This window comes from Periplaneta americana, chromosome 5 (genome assembly GCF_040183065.1).
Source record: "Periplaneta americana isolate PAMFEO1 chromosome 5, P.americana_PAMFEO1_priV1, whole genome shotgun sequence".
Lineage (NCBI taxonomy): Eukaryota > Metazoa > Arthropoda > Insecta > Blattodea > Blattidae > Periplaneta > Periplaneta americana.
The window spans coordinates 35,886,417-35,901,290 of NC_091121.1; positions in this window are offsets into that span (position 1 = coordinate 35,886,417).

Here is a 14,874-nt window from a genome sequence, read left to right on the forward strand (position 1 = left end):
TTCAAATATCTCGGAGCAATAGTAAAAAATATAAATGACACTCGGGAGGATATTAAACGCAAAATAAATATGGGAAATGCGTGTTGTTATTCGGTTGAAAAGCTTTTGTCGTCTAGTCTGCTGTCAAAAAATCTGAAGGTTAGAATTTCTAAAACAATTATATTATTACCGGTTGCTCTGTATTGTTGTGAAACTTGGACCCTCACGTTGAGAAAGGAACAGATATGAAGGGTTTTTGAGAATAAGGTTCTCAGGATTTTTTTTGGTAGGTTATTTTACGACGCTTTATCAACAGCTTAGGTTATTCAGCGTCTGAATGAGATGAAGGTGATAATGCCGATGAAATGAGTCCAGGGTCCAATACCGAAAGTTACCCAGTATTTGTCTTAGGAAAATATTTGGGTCTAAGAAGAATGAAGTTACAGGAGAATGGAGAAAATTACACAACGCAGAACTGCACGCATTGTATTCTTCACCTGACATAATTAGGAACATTAAATCCAAACGTTTGAGATGGGCAGGTGATGTAGCACGTATGGGCCAATCCAGATGTGCGTATAGAGTGTTAGTTGGGAGACCGGAGGGAAAAAGACCTTTAGGGAGGCCGAGACGTAGATGGGAGGATAATATTAAAATGGAATTGAGGGAGGTGAGATATGATGATAGAGACTGGATTAATCTTGCAGAGGATAGGGATCGATGAAGGGCTTATGTGAGGACGGCAATGAAACTCCGGGTTCTTTAAAAGCTATTTTTAAGTAAGTAATCATTATTGCGTGTTGTGAGCATGTTGAAATATTCAGATATAACGGAGCAAACAGTTAAGGCAAACAATGCATGTCCTGAAGATGGAAACAATGAGCGGTTTCAAAACGAGGAAGGGATTATTTTTTAGATTAAATCTGTGAAACCAAAAAACAATTTACAGGAAAAGAAGTTTATTTTGTATTTCAAAACTCCTGAAAACCCTTTCATGATGCCAAGTACATTATATTTCCATTACAATGAAATGTTACTCGCATTTCTTTTAAAAAGAATTCATACGAATAGAGCTCTCATATTAAAAATACCGACATACTTCATACTTCTCAATCTCTCTAGATGTTTTATATACGTATGTAGATATGACGAAAAAAATTCTCAACTAAGCATCGGTACGAGAGGTTTCGAATGTTTGTGTTTACGATCAGAACGCTATAGCCAGTAACCATTATTGTACCAGCAGGGACGCAGTTGAGGGATCTACAGTGAGTCGTAATTACCATCATTAAAACGAGAGATAATTAATACATATGATCGGACGGATCTCTTTGGTTGGCATAGCGAAAAGAATGCATCGGAGCAGCGAATAGGAAAACAGGACCAAATACGATCCCCTCAACCAAATATAATACGCTGTATTCATTAGGCATCCAGGTTACATGGAGTGGGAGAAAAACTACAGCATATCACTGGTAACGAATATGTTCCATATCCAGTGTGGATGACCACGATACCTACCGGGTATTGTCTCTCTAATTCCATCCAATACATGGAAATTTCTGCTGTGTGCGATGCAGTTGTAGAGGAATTGTAATATCATATTCTTAATTATAAAGTTATCTCCTTAATGAATGTGTTTCTTGTAGCATATTTAATACCAATATTTCAAAGTGTTGATAGAAAAAATCTACGAAATTTTGAGTAATCAGACTGCTAGATACCGATTACAAAACATGGAAAAGATCATTCAATTCATTCAATCAAAGTGTTCTGTCAAAGGGCAGGTCTTTCACTGCAAACCCAGCATTCTCCAGTCTTGCCTATTTTCTGCCTTCCTCTTTGTCTCCGCATATGATCCATATATTATCTTAATGTAGGCTATCATCTGATATCTTCTTCTGCCCCGAACTCTTCTACCGTTCACCAATCCTTCCAGTGCATCCTTCAGTAGGCAGTTTCTTCTCAACCAGTGACCCAGCCAATTTCTTTTCTCTTTCTGATCAGTTTCAGCATCATTCTTTCTTCATGCACTCTTTCCAACACAGCTTCGTTTCTTACTCTGTCGGTTCGATTATTATTAAATAATGAACTAAAACTACTTACTGAAGACATTCAGTGTGGTTCTAAAAAATGTCACTTTTATACACATGCAACATTCACATGCACGTGTTTCGATCTTATTTATGCGATAGATACCAACATGCGAAAGTAAATAATGCGATAAGTGAAAAAGAAACTGTCAATATCGGCATCCCTCAGGGAACTGCATTGGGTCCTGTGTTGTTCAGCATTTATAAAATTGATTTGTTATTTTTAAATGCTACTACTGATTCCACAATTTCGGATATCTGACCGACATCTACGGCTGTCCACTAGGATCCAGAATACAAAGCAGAGATTAAATTAAAAATAAAATACAATATGATTTGCGGAGGGAATACAGGACAATGATAAATTTAAAAATAAAGTACAATTTGATTTCGGAGAACCATGAGATGAAAGTACAATAAAGAGAAATGAAATGAAGTAAAAAATAATATTACGTTGTCTTATACAATATACGTAATATTTATTCCTTTGAAGACAATACCGTTGTCATAGTTACTTGATGCTACTGGGAACATGTTTTTAAAGAGGCTAATATTGGCTTAAATTGAGTTAAAGGATGGTTAGATTTTAATCTGCTAGCACTCAACTTAGAAGAAACAACTTTCATTCCCTTTGCTTTAAACAAAACTGGCCTTCCTACAGTGGCAAACAACTATAATTTAAAAATTCATAGCAATAATATTGTATAAATACCTACAATAATTGAAGAGTCCACTGCAAGAATGATGGATGTCATTTGGAATACATTTTGCAGGAGAAGCAATTGAAAGTTTCAAATGCTTAGCGCTCAAAGCTTAACTGAGATTTTCCAATCATTACTGGACAATGACTATCAGTGTTAATGCCATATAACTCTGTATGTACATTCTATAAGTCTTAAGCTATGCATTGACAGTCTTGGTTCATTTTCGACAAGAAAGTGACATCCATCATTCTTGCAGTGAACTCTTCAATTGAAACTGACCTAAACTGCGGCGAGCAACCCATGTGAAATATTTAGGTATCTTCATCCATCAGAACTTAAAATGGAATTTTCATATTAACTACTTATGTTTTTAAATTACGTAAAACTCTGTACAAATTTGTTGAACTGCGACGCTTCTTGCCAGTAAAACTATTGAGAACAATATTTTTAGCCCTAATTCAGTTTATAATACAGTATGGAATTATAGGATGGGGTAGATTATCACAGAGTACCATTCACCCATTAATATTACCTACTACATAAAAGAATTATTAAAATATGTTTAAGGAGAAAACTTGATCATCCAACTCATCTTATATATAAGAATTTAATGTTTTGAATATGAAACAAATTTACATGAATAATATTTTGAATTATTACCACAAATATCAAACTAAATTTATATCATTCGATCATAGCCACAACACAAGGAGATACAATATTTCGCTCCCCCTCATTGAACCAAAATGTAAGACTGAAGCAGGTCTAAGGCACAGTTCTAATTACGGTCCAAGATTATATAATGATTTTATAAAGAGGAATCCTAAACTAAAATTATTAAGCAATACGGGCCGTATTCATAGACATTTTTAGCGCGGGCTTTCGGTTGATTATCAGCGTTTTTCGTATTCATAAACCAGTGTTGGCGATAGGATATGATTTGAATTCTGTACTAGTAACCAGTGGATAGCCGGGGCTAGCTTAGTACGCTCGTAGCGCGTGCTGCGAAATGTCTATGAATATCACCCTACATTATTAAAAAAAGAAGTGCTTGAAATGTTTTTAAAATTTATAATCATCATATAAATTCTTATCCATTATTTTTTGTCACTTTAACAATGTCGCATTCCTAACTTAGTATGTATATGTACAGGGTGGAAGTGAAATAATCCTTCAGGTTTGCAGAGCGAATTGTATATATTGAGTATAACAAAAAAGTCTAATACCATATCGGTGAGAAGTTTATAGTTTTCGAAATGAAAAATATTTTCTCTTAAAACTTAACGTCGTCGTTTCGGATAATTACTAAGCAAAGAATCTTGATTTCTTTCAGTACCAATAATGTAATAAGATCTAGAACAATATGAAATTTATAAACACTCCCACATCACATCCTGAATACTCAACTGAATTTCAAAACACACACTCTTTTCGGCACAATCATGAACACACCTCACCACAACAGGAAAACAGAAGACAGCGCTTCAGACAATGAAGGATACCACTTCGAAACTAGTCAGCCAAGTAAATTGCATAAGTTAATATTGTGAATTTTATTAGTAACAACAATGGAATTTATTCGTCACAACAATAATTCCTTTCTACAATTCACCTTAAACGCTCTCGTCAACAATAGAATTTTCACTCAACACAGTATTCGTATAGCACTCCACTGACGGCAATGACAATTTACTTGGACTATTACGAACAACAATGAACTGTTAATCTTAACTAATATTTACAAACACTATTTACAAATCAGAACTATCAGTTCTCAGTTCACAGTTCTTCTAGCTCAGTCACTCGAGTTCACAGTATCTCGAACCACAGACCTTCAGAGACAGTTCACTGTACTCGAACTCAGGTCCCTCCACTGCACTCGAACTCAGGCCTTCGGATGCTGATACAGTTGCGGACGCACACTCGAGTCGAACTCCGGTACACAAGACTGGCTTGCTTGCTCTGGCTTTCTCACTGACTGGCTGACTAATCAACTGAAAACTGCTCGAGTTCGCTGGCGTTTCTTCTTTTATAGCGAAATCATAGTTGCGAGAAATTTCTACAGGTGTGCAGAGAATTATCTGGATATCTCCACTTCGACGGACTTCTCGAAGAGTCGGGAAGGTCCGTTCCCCCTTCCCTCCGTAAGCAGCTGCGCGCGCGATCTCCCCTCGTCGCGTGGGCCCTTTCCCCTCTCTCCGCCGCGCCGTCCATTAGTGCTCCATGAAGCCCGCGCGATCTGCTCTCTTGCGGGACGCTGGTCGTGAGTTCGAATCTCACGTCGCTGTCACAATATAGTAAAGACATCATAAAGTTATTCAGTAACATATTTCCTTTAATGTTTGCTCTTTAATATTATAACTCTACAATTCCAAATTAATGTATAGATCACCTTCTTTATTGCCCCAATATCTGTTGCAATATAAGTAAGATATTAAGTAGACAGATTATTAAATTAAACTCGCTGTAAAAAGGAGGTGTTTGCATTTATTAGGATCCGAGTATTGCACAATTTCTTTTAAAAGACTCTGAATCGATTTCAAATTACCGGAAGTCAGTCGTTTTTTAAAGTTCCGCTAGTCCATGTAGCAGCTCAGACAGATGTATCTGTTCCCAGCACCAAACGAGGCAAGAATGTGGTCTACAGAGCAGTGTGAACAAGCCATCAAGATCGTTAACCTTGTTTAAAAGAGACTTCAAAATGCCTTACAGAGTCCAGGAATGGAAGTCGAGTAGAGATCTTTCTTTGAAGAGTCCTCAAATTTCAAAGCCTTGGCGTATAGTGGGGTAAGAGTCGTTTTTCCTTTGTAATACGACGATCAGGGATTGTTTTGAGAGCCTTGAAATTCTTAATAATATTGTTTCCTTTCTTGCCAATGTCTTCAGATAATTCTAATGTAAATCAACATCTAATTAATTACTTCGACGGAAAAACAGAAAGAATGCGGAACAAATATTGTAAGGGAATGGGCCAAAAATTTCTGTCGAATCAAACCAATAAAAAAAATAATTAATAACTTTAAACTCGCCAGCAATATTCTTAATACTGGGTGTTCATTTCAAAGTGTGCCATGACGTCACTGTTGTTGAGTCACCGATTTGAAGCGAGTTTCAGCTTATATGTCAGAGAAGTTGCCTATTATTCAAGGCGTTCTTCAATCTGAACTTGAGAACGTGTACGGTATAACTTGAACGTCGTAGCAACAGATGGCGGCCTGTACGGTCTGTGTGCTACCATAACCTCTTTCGAACTGTGTTTTGCGCCGGCAAGTCGTACGCAGGGTATTTGTTATCATCGGTTGCGTACGGTAACATTCCACAACACAAATAAAATACTCCGTGCCCATGTTGACCGTCGAAGTTAATGTCAACAAATACGTAAGTAATCGTCTTAACCCTCTCCCCATATCCCGACAGTACGTATTTCCAAACAGTTCACATTCCCGCCACTACCGGCGTTATCGTACGCATCGGTACGTACTCTTCAGAATGAACGCCGTACATGCTAGGCAACTTCTCTGCCTCATAGGTTATACACCTTTGCGGAAGTGTAGGAATATTGAATTCTCTAGGCTCATCGGCTAGCCACATGACGGTATACAGCGAGCCATGAACACCCAATATTTGCGCCGTTTTCAAGGCGCTGAATAATGTTTACTTTGTTAGAAATACTCAGACGTGAACGTGTTTGTGACATGATGCCGTACCGATATGCGTGGGCTAGAATTCTCGTCACAGCAGACCATATTGTACTGTTTTGCTGCTTTCTTTAGACTCAAACGCATTCTACTAAATCGTCGGAGCAGTGTATTAGGAAAAGCTGGTTCACTAGTAGTTACAAAAATATTAGTGAAATAGGAAAAATCCTGCAAAACATGAAGAAAAAAAAAAGAATGGGCATTTTATGCAATATGAAATTGTTACTAATATAATACCAAATATTAACACATTTTACGTTAATAGCATTGTACATATCGAGAATCGTGAAAATCTTTGTTCCTATACCGCTAGCAGGAATAGTTTAGAACATACCTGCACAAACAAAGCTCAACGAGCTATGTTTACCGCTCACCGAAAAGGAGAGGAAGATACGTCAGAATGACATAGACTTGCTCAAGGTAGAGAAGAGGGAAACGACCACTCAGTTATCTAGTGGAGTGCAGTGTGTAGGCCTATTCTCAGTAACTGTTTCACATTGCTTACCTACTGCTACAGTAGTGTATTCAGGAATATAAAAGACTGAACATAACATTTAACGATTTACAGCTCGAACTTATTGATCTTCAATGTGACCTAAGGGCTAAAGATCGTTTGAATAATACTACTAGCCTGGTTGAGTTTTACAAGACTAAACATTAGCAATAATATCCACTTCTACACAGGCTGGCTGTCAAAATGATTGCTATGTTTGGCTCAACATTTATATTTGTGAGCAACTGTTTTCTACAATCAACTTTAATAAAGGCAGGCATCGAACTTCTGTAACTGATGTTTCATTACGATCAGTAGGCTACTGTTCCTTTCAGCTGCCAACAGCATAAAACCTCGTTTTGATGTACCGATAAATAAAAATATAACAAAATGATATTGTACGTTTAAGTAGCTATAGAATTTCTATTATTTCTGTAAAATAAATATTTATTTATTAATTAATAATAGTACAAGATAGTTTTGCAAACACTGAACGGGAATTCATTTCATAAACACTCTTACTTGTACTGTATTTCCTTTTGTGTATATTTTGTACGAGATCACTCCTTCTTCCAGTCCACCCTTATACAGAGCGCAGCTAATATATGCTTTCCGCTCATAAGCTGTGAGCCGGCTCGGAGAGCGCAAACCTTGTGCAGGCCTGGTAAGAATATGAAATTTCCCATTTTATCTGTTTCTACATATCACGTTGAGAATTAATTAAATATCAATGACCATAATCGGAATTCAAATGTACGATCTTTTCTTTCCGAAATGTTAGAGCAACGTTCCTCACCCTCTATGAGTACAATCGATTGTATCTAACAAAATGAATGTAATAATAGAACGAATGCTATCATTAATTACATTGCATTAGTAAGATACTTAGAATTTAAACCCATTTTAAAAATAAATGAAAGCCGAGAGTGTATTACTTCTTCGTCTTGAGCTAGCGCCTGCAAGATCTTGGTCTTCGTATCGTCGGGTCGTATCGTATAACTTAAATGTATAATATCCTTCATCCATTTAAAGTCTCTACTTTAATCTCGTTGAAGTAGGAAGACGAAATCTTGACTCTGGGTTTCATCTCAAGGTGTGACACGGCAATATTGTACCTAATTTCAAGCTTTCGTGACGTAAAGGAAAGGGGAATGAAGGGGGGGGGGGAGTAGTGCCAGAGAGTGAAGGAAGCGGCGGCATCCTGTGCCAATAACGAGCCAAACTATCTCCGTTCTTAGTCTGGAACTCTAATACCAGTACAACCTTGGCGGCAATGCAATATGGTGGAGTGCGAGACATCGATTGGTTGGTAACTCTCGCTCTCTCTTGAAGGGCCCCCAGGGTCTGGTGTGGGGAGGAGCAGCAGCAGCAGCAAGCCACAGCTAACCGCTAAGTGTGTGCCTGCGCCCGGATATTGGAATGTAGTTCGTCTCCCATCGCACAGCACCTTCGGATCCTCGTCTCTTAACCTCACCCTGTGTCACTAGCTCTTGTTTATGCCTGCAGTTGGATAATCATACACAGACGTGCCGGTCCACCTACTGTTCTGCGAGCACTTACATGGAGGTTAATTTTGTTCCGTGAGACTTCATCTACATTACGTGAACATCTAAGGTTCGTAACAATGTAGATCATTTCCACATTTTTTGGATGATGTCCAGAGCATCTTGGTTGCCGATCGATTTATAGGCCATAGCTTCCAAGCAGCACGTGCCCATCACCCGGGGTTCAATACAATCTCTTCTTATGACGGTCTGTGCTACGTCTTCTTTAATTACTCATTAGATGTCGAATATGTTGCGTCAGACTCTCACATGGTCAATATAAACATTAAAAAGCGCATGAGATGACGGGCATCCCTAATTCACCCCGTTGTTCCTTTACCAATACTTACATGAGTATTAAATGCAGGCTTTGAGTAATTTTACAACCATAATTTTCTTTATACTCGACCATGCCGAAATGTAGTAATTATACACCTGGTAGCAGTCCTTTAATGCATGTCATTAAAGTACACCTACTCATTAAAGTACAGGTCTTCAGTCAATGATAACTCAGCTTACATGTGTTCAGCCAATGACAAGTCAGCTTTGTACCGTTATAAAACCGCAAGTATCGATTATTCTCGGATATGCAATCGAAAGAGAATTAGCGAAAAGTCACGGAGACTGGAAATCCAATACTGTCGCAGAAGGTTATGTTTTGTTACTATAATAATTAGCGTTAATTGTAAATAATATTCAAATAAATTCAATTTGTCATCTCGTTTTTCAATGTCGAATTCAATAATCAAGGTTATATTATTATAATATTATCAAGTTTAACGGGACTACGTCAAGGTCAATGACATTATTGTTCCTCGGAAAAAATCAATTCTTTCGCGTCTGCGCACATCTCACAATTCACGACCTAGAACAAGGTCACTTCCGATCTTGTCAGATACAAATAAAAAACCTGGCGAAAACTTGAATTTGACCTGACACTGTCACAAACATGTTCATTCAAGTTTGCATCCAGAACTTCTTGTAATATCTATAGAGAGGTCATTCTCTGGCTACAAAAACATATTGATTGACAAGCACAGCAACCTCACAGAAATCAATTTAGTTAGAAATGTTGTTAGATGTTAACTGTGAAAAAAAAAAAAAAGTGAAGTGAAATAAGAAATTGGAATAAAAATGAAAGTGCATATTTTAATGTATTTTTCGCTTGATCGTGCATGTTTCATAGTTTGATAGTGCACGAATGCATTCATATTTTGGGATTTTATAGGGCATGAAATTCTCGTCTCTAGTTATGAGCAATTCTTGTAAATTTAAAGTCAAAACTATAATAATTTTGTATAATTCCATTGCTCGATCTAAATTAGGGTATGCTGCGGTTATCTGGAACGTAATTACTAACTAATATTCTGTTACTAGAAAAAATTGGAACTGAATTTCTAAAATGGTTATATTATAGACTTTATAATAATTGAGTACATAGCTGGAATAAGGGCCCATAGACCCATAGGTCCTTTTTCCGGAGAATCCATAAATCGATTCTACGTAGTTTCCTTGTTATACCCACAAAGTTTCGTTGAGAAATGTTGCACAGTAATGCTGATAAACCTGTTTATTTTAATTATAGTCTATTTTATATGCCCTGCACTGTTTTTTAAAATTTCAACTCTATATATCTCAAAACAGCATTTTGGAGTATGGGCCCTTATTGCAGCTACGTCCTCAATTATCCTACTTATGAGAGTTATGCTACAATGCTTCAAAATTTCCATTTTACTAGTTTGCAAATTAGACGAAATTGTCAAACTTTAAATTTACTTTATAAAATTATTAACAATAAGTTGGAATGTGATGGTTTGTATTATTACATAACATTATATGCAGCTACGTTTAATACAAAATTTCGAAATTTATTTTTCATACCAAGGGCAAATACTGAATCGGACAAAAATTCCCCAATTTTCCAAATGTTACAATGCAATAAATTAAATTCTCATCCGAATTTTGATATTTCAATATGAATTTCTCTAAATACAGAATTATTTGTTATCATATTTTACAGAATATTGTTGTTAGTTATTTTGAAGCTATTTTCACACCTTATTTTCAAATTCTCTTTTTTTGTCTCTCTCTTTTTTCTATTTTGTTTAGTTTTTAATAAGAGTATGTTTCCTTTTCATTGCTTATGTTTTATAAATTACTTTTTCAGTCTTGAACATTGTAATTAGGCTTTGCCTGTTAAACAAACAAACAAACAAATAAATAAGTAAATAAGTAAATAAGTAAATAAATAAATCAGTAAATAAGTAAATAAATAAATAAATAAGTAAGTAAATAAATAAATAAGTAAATAAGTAAATAAATAAGTAAATAAATAAATAAATAAATATAAAAGAAGTAAATAAATAAATAAGTAAATAAGTAAATAAATAAATAAATAAGTAAATAGATAAATAAATAAATAAATAAATAAGTAAATAAATAAGTAAATAAATAAATAAATAAGTGAATAAATAAATAAATTAGTAAATAAATAACTAATAAATAAATAAATAAGTAAATAAATAAATAAGTAAATAAATAAATGCATACATAAATAGATAAATAAATAAATAAATACATAAATAAATAAATACATAAATAAATACATGCATAAATAAATAAATACATAACTAAATAAATGAATACATACATACATACACACATACATAAATAGATAAATAAATAAATAATTTCATAAATAAATAAATAATTTCATAAATAAATACATAAATAAATAAATGCATAAATAAATAATTGAATACATAAATAAATACATAAATAAATACATAAAACAATAAAAGAATAAAACAATAAATAAATAAATAAATAAAAACCATTTTATTTTTTCTTATATCTTCCATTAAGCTTCTTCCTTCCTTCCCTTGCCTCCAGTCCAACCCACTCGGAAACAAAAAAAACCTGCATGCAATTATGCAGATTTTTAAGTAGTTACAATATGTGAAAAGCCGGCTAAAAATAACTGCACTAAACCTATTTATATCTGTGTTAATACACTTTATCCAACTTGCACGTAGTATACGAACTGCCAAACGAATAAACTGCCAGGGAATAATTAGAGCAAATGGAAATGTTTAGAAGCTCCTAGTCCGCAAAACTGCTCCTGTAGTTACTCCTATATAAATAATTTAAATCACATCACCGTCGCCGGAACGATGTTGATAACAGGCCGGTAATCTCTGACCTACAAACTCTAGAATTTGTTGACAAATTAACATTTCGCCATCATACGCTGGTGGCGGTGGTGTTTTATTAATTGGAGTTGTCTAGTTGTGGAATAGTTGCTGGATACATATAATTTCTGCTGCAGTAACCTTCTTCATTACGTGAAAGCGACAACCACGCTTCTGGTCCCTTCGTCAGACCATTCAGAGCGTGAGGGGATCACAAGCTAACGTACAGTATACTGTACCAACTTGAAATCCCTGGCATGGAAGGCAGGCTGAGGCTGGGTAAGAGATAACCTTTCTACAAGGCTCAGAAATCTAAGATGTACCCTCTTTCTTAGGCCTATATTACACTATCAAATTTTTGTGTCACAGAAGTTTCATAAATTATATATGATAAAATCTTTTACATTTTAATATAGCATCTTAGATCAAATTTCTGTGACTATTACACTTTTACTACGTCACACTACTTTTGACCAATAAAACGGTACGAAAGGACGTCTTTCAACCAATAATGGCTGCTTATCGCACAATTTTATCGCGTCCCTAGCATTTGTTTAATTTTATCACGTCCCTAGCATTTGTTTATTTTTATCACTACCCTAGCATTTGTTTCTTTGTTTGCCAACATTTCAAACTGCACTGGTCTGGACGTCAAAAAAAAAAAAAAAAATTAGAAACCACTCCAGTCGATGCACAGCACTTTCAAATATGACTCGCATTGGCATTCAAGAACAAGAATTAATAAAGATCACTGGTCATATATGAAGAGCATCATTCGGAAATCCTGAATAAGTTGAGGGATACACCATGTATATCAACGAGTTCACTTCTTTTACGCACACGTCCAATATAACATCAACTGAACCACCGACCACTAAAACATTCAAATTTGAAAATTGTACTTTCATTAATTGTTTCTTTTAAAATTATTCATGTTTATTTTTTATTTCATCATCGTTAATTAAAACGTTTCTTGTTTATTTCATCATCCCTTGTTAAAACTTTTCTAACACTTGTTTATATTATTTAGGTTATGTTTGTTACAGCTTCTGCTACATGATATTATGAATAGTCATGTATTAGAGATTGTTTAATACTAAGATTTATTGAAAATCATCCGTCAAGTGACGTTGATTACTGGGATCCGGATAAACGCAGTGGAATACAAATGTTGTAATAAAAATGAAACTGAATCAACAAAGCCTTCTTGACTAGTAACCGTCCACAGAGTTCAATGAAGATTCCATAGTTGGCACAACTGATAACAGGGAAACATAATCATAAAACACTACTGCCATCTAGCGTAATATTGAGATGGTACAATAATAAATTTGAAGATAGTTGTATTTTCGTAAGTCAATTAATATTTTATTGTATTGGAGTACTTCGTTACTTCTAATCTTCATATACTTTCTTCTAATCGTGTAATAGTCAATTAAATCCCACTCGAGTTTTGATTTTCTTTAGATAACTCAAAATCTCTAGTGAGATTACTGTTGATAAAAGTTATGGTCATCAAAGTCTGTGACTGAGAAGAAAGGAAATGGCGGACATGGTCTGTGAAAACCACAAAACTTTTAATATCACATTTTGAGTCACATGAAATGTTTCATCATCCATTATTAAATACTTAGTATATATAGGATTTCACACCTTCATACTGAAGCTCTCTCATTAGAGCTGATGGATTCCTTTTGTATCTTTTCTCCCTATCCCAATCTCTAACCCAAATCGTCCCTTAGAGAGTAAACCTGCTAACTAACAGAAAGAAAATTTTACAGGCGAAACAAAAACTTGAGTATAAATTAAATCTGAAACTTCACCACCTGTACTTTGGATTTGGTCCTAAAGCTTCAGAGTTAATTTATACTAAGTTTTTTGTTTCCCCTGTAAAATTTCCTTTTGGTTGGTTAACAGGTTTACACTCTAGGTCGACGAAATACGTTTTTCTTTGATTTCTTCTTTAGTATTAATACAAAACCCATTACAGTTGCAACAAGCATAGAACTGTTGTGGATCCATTATTAGAACTCTGAGGACAGATATGATCAAAGTTTTGAAATAGTGTAATATAGTTAAAAATCTTACATTTGATAAAATATTTGATGAAATAAATATGATCATATTCTGTGACACAAAAATTTGAAGTGTAATAGAGGCCTTAATTAGTTATTAAGTAGTATTAAGCCTTAAGTACTATGGGCAATAATTGTCACGTAACTACTATGGAAGGGTCTATGAGACCTCTGTTTATTTTATATATTTATAAAATAAGGATTTATTATGTACAACATGTGCAGCATATTGACCACTGATACACGACTAGAGAATATTATATTTAAATTCAAGCAGTTCGAAAAATTTAAATAGGCTAAAAAAGTTAAAACAATAGAAATAACAAAAAAGTGCAGTAATGACTTGCTGCGTTTCCCAACGTTTTCATTTTTAAACTTACTAAACGATTACCATTTTTCTATATTGTGAATATAAAAGAATTCAGAATATAATGCTAATATTTATTACCTTTCAACACGTAAGTGAAATATTTTAATCAAATTATTGTTCAATTTTCTGGAATGGAAAATGTTTACTGTATAAAAAACATACTTTTCACTTTCCAGGGTTTTTTTTTTTTAAATAAAGAGCATAGAAGTTTGAAATAAAATTTAGAAATCTTCTCACTATTCGTGAGCTGCCACAAGAGACAAAGAGTACTTAACCATAGAAATGTTTACAAGTTCAGTGGACCATTAATTTTGTTTTGACAATGAAACTGCTACAAGTACATAGCTGCAAATACATTTTGTCATTGGTGGAAATATACCTAGTTTTAGAGAGGCAAGTGTTATAAAAACGTAAAGAATGCTAGTGAACTTGGTTTCATTTCGAATATAGGTGATGCTTCAGGAGAGCAATTGATCCTCTCAATGCAGCTAAAGTTACAGTCGGAATAATAGATGTAGGTATTCCAAGCCTCTTAAACACATCTTTCATGAAGAGAGTAGCGGTACCTCTTGCTCCAACCAAAAGTCCGATTACTTCAATCTCTTCTAGATGGTACTTTTGGAGGTATTAGGACCACCCAATCTTCGTGCAAACACCTCACACAAATTTTCCTGGAGCACCCCAAGCAAATAGGAACTCTACATCGAGGCATGAATATTTGTTTTTT